The sequence below is a fragment of the Zingiber officinale genome, chromosome 11B (assembly GCF_018446385.1).
Source record: "Zingiber officinale cultivar Zhangliang chromosome 11B, Zo_v1.1, whole genome shotgun sequence".
Taxonomy (NCBI): Eukaryota; Viridiplantae; Streptophyta; class Magnoliopsida; order Zingiberales; family Zingiberaceae; genus Zingiber; species Zingiber officinale.
Window position 1 is genome coordinate 17,657,827 of NC_056007.1, and position 3,463 is coordinate 17,661,289.

Here is a 3,463-nt window from a genome sequence, read left to right on the forward strand (position 1 = left end):
GAATTGCACCTCCCGTATGTGGCCGGCCTCCAGAAGTTTCTCCACTTCAGCTCGGATGATGACATTCTGTTCGGCACTGAAGTCCCTCTTCCTCTGCTTCACCGGCCGAGTGTCCGCCCGGACGTGGAGTTCATGCTGCGCTATACAAGGCGAGACCCTTGGCAACTCGTGGGTCGACCAGGCGAAGACGTCGCAGTTTTGCTGGAGACATCTGATCAGCTTCTCCTTCTGGCTTGGCTCCAGGTCGGATGCGACGAACGTAGTGGCATCCGGTCGGACAAGGTGGATCTTTACCTCCTCCTTTTCTTCGTAAACTAAAGAAGGTGGCTTTTCGGTTATAGCATTTACCTCGACACGCGGTGCCTTCCGGTCGGCCTCGGCTTCGGATCGGACCATCTCTACATAACAGCGCCGGGCTGCTAGCTGATCACCTCGGACTTCTCCCACCTGATCTTCCACGGGGAATTTGACCTTTTGGCAAAAGGTGGAGACGACCGCTCGGAACTCGTTGAGAGCCGGTCGCCCTAAGATCACATTGTACGCGGAGGGAGCGTCGACTACAATGAAGTTAGCAGTCCGCGTTCTTCTGAGCGGTTCCTCTCCCATCGAGATAGCCAGCCGCACCTGTCCGACCGGCAAAACTTCATTACTGGTGAACCCATAGAGGGGAGTTGTTATCGGCAGCAACTCGGCTCGGTCGATTTGCAATTGGTCGAATGCCTTCCGAAAGATTATGTTGACTGAGCTGTCTGTATCAATAAAGATGCAGTGAATAGTGTAGTTAGCTATTACCGCTCTGATGATGAGGGCGTCATCATGCGGGACTTCGACTCCCTCGAGGTTCCTAAGCCCAAAGCTGATCTCGGACCCATTCGCCCGCTCCTGACTGCAACCCACCGTATGGATCGTAAGCTGCCTTGCATGCGCCTTCCTTTCCCTGTTGGAATCGCCTCCGGTCGGCCCTCCGGCGATGATGTTGATTTCACCCCTCGACGCATTGCCTCTATTCTCCTCCTCCCGAGCGGATGGTCGGGGTCGTTCATGCAATGCCTGAGGAATGACCCTGTGCTGCTGGTTATGTTGCCGCTCGGGAGATCTCCTTTCTGTACGCCGGGCAGGACTTTGGTGTTGATGTCGTCGATTCGACGAAGGTGATCGACGACGATAACTCCTTGGTGTAGGATGAGTGATTGGGGGGAGGCTTCGACAGTCGCGGGTGTTGTGAGTTGCTGACTGATGGAGCGAACAAAACATAGGAGTCCATAACTTCCCTTTCGGTTTAGGCCGATCGGCCACTACTTGTTGGACGGCGTGAGGCCTCTAATGAGGACAGGCTACCTCTGCGCGGGGTCCTCTCGGTGGTTGATAATTGGAAGGCGCTTCCGCTCGGCATGAGCTGGTGGCTCGGATGATACTTCCTTTTTCCTCGCCATCTGAGCTTCCTCGACGTTGATGTACTCGTTGGCCTTGTTCAACATGTGGTCGTAGCTGCGAGGCGGCTTTCTGATGAGCGAATGGAAGAAATCACCGTCCACAAACCCCTGTGTGAACACGTTCATCATAGTTTCTGAAGTGACCGTCGGGATATCCATGGCCACCTGGTTGAAACGCTGGATGTAGGCTCGGAGCGACTCCTTCGAGCCTTGTTTGATGGCGAACAGACTGACGCTAGTCTTCTAGTAGCGCTTGCTGCTCTCGAAGTGATGGAGGAAGGCCGTGCGGAACTCTTTGAAGCTCGTGATGGATCCGTTCGGTAGCCTCCGGAACCATCGTTGCGCCGATCCAGAAAGGGTGGTGAGGAACACTCGGCACTTCACACCATCTGTATAATGATGCAAAGTGGCTGTGTTGTCGAACTTACCCAGATGGTTGTCCGGGTCGGTGGTCCCGTTGTATTCCCCGATCGCCAGGGGCGCATAATGCCTTGGTAGTGGGTCGCGCAGGATGGTCTCAGAGAACTGCCTATTGATCCGCTCGGGGGACGAGTCTGTCCGTGGCGCGTTGCCCTTCCTTGCGTCGTAGAGGGGCGCCTCATCGGACGAAGAGCCCCGGTCGAGGTTGGCTTGCGCGACCTCTGAGGGCGTTTGGAACAGAGCCCTATGGAAAGGTATCGGGGCGGGCGGGGCTTCCACCTGAGTGCCGGTCGGACCTTTGTTCTGGCCCCATATTGAGAGCTGCTCCGACCAGTCATCTGGTGCCGCCTGACGGCCTGACGCCAACGTTGCCTGTTGCGCTATCCGATCGGCTTGAGCCTTCTGCTGTTGCTCGACTATCTTGGCCGCCCGCGCTTGGATGAGCGCGTCTAGTTCTTCGGGAGAGAGTGTCATCATGAGTTGGCGTCCAGCTTCTTCCATCATCTCTGCTCGGATTCAGGAATCTTCCCACAGACGACGCCAATTTGATCCTGTCCGAGCGCTGAGTCGATGGATGCTGGAGATGTGGCGCTCTCCGCTATCCTCTGATGATGGTGTAGACCTCGGACGAACCTGCAAAGAAGCCGAGCCGGGAAGGGTTTCCCGGTGACGACCCTCCGACGCTCAAGTCAGGCAACGAAGAAGAAGAGGAGCAAAGTAACGCTACTGTGGCTACAGTGATGAGAGTCGCATACCTCCGTCGAAATCTGGGGGTCCTTATATAGGACCCCGGGGAGGCGCGGACACGCTTCTCGATGTGCACACGCTTCCCCAAACATACCTCAGTAGGGTTGTGTTAGAAAAATATGTCTGACGTCATTCCGCAATCATCCGAGCATATCCCTGACGTAACGGTGGAAACTTCCACCGTATGATACTTTGTTCGCTCCGGCCGCCAACCATGCTGTTTGTCGGCGGCAGGTGTCTCGAGGATGATGTTACCAATTGTCCCTTTTGTCCCTTTGCGCCTCTTGCCTGTTCCCGGGCTGAGCGGACCGGTCGCTCGACGCTCATGGCCTCCGAGAATGCGCATACCTCAGACCGGACGGGGAAGCCTTGCTCATGTGCTCGGATGAGATTGCACCTTATTGTCCTGTGGCTCGGCCGAGCGGCTTGTCCGCTTGGCCCAGAGACTCTTTTACCTCTTTTGAGCATCGAAAACCCGACCCCTGGTCGGACTGTCTTTCGTCCGGCTTGGGAGACCCCTGGCCTGATGTTCGGCCGGTCCGCCGTTCCGCTCGGCATGACCTCTGTCCGCTCGACACAACCTTGGGGTTGACCCTCTTGACCATTGACCTCCACATGTCATTGACCCGCGCCAACGAAGGTCCCCCGTCCTTACCACTGGATCACTATAGATTTAAATCTATCTAACAAATTTATCTAAAAGTGTTCATAATCTTTTATGTCTCTAACAACGCGGTCTTTAAAAACATAGACCTTAAAACTAAACAAAACATGCTAAACTCTAAACCATAAATGCCCTTATAAACAAGTGAAACCCTAAACCTAAAAACCCTCGTACTAACCTTTGATAGATTATTCATGTA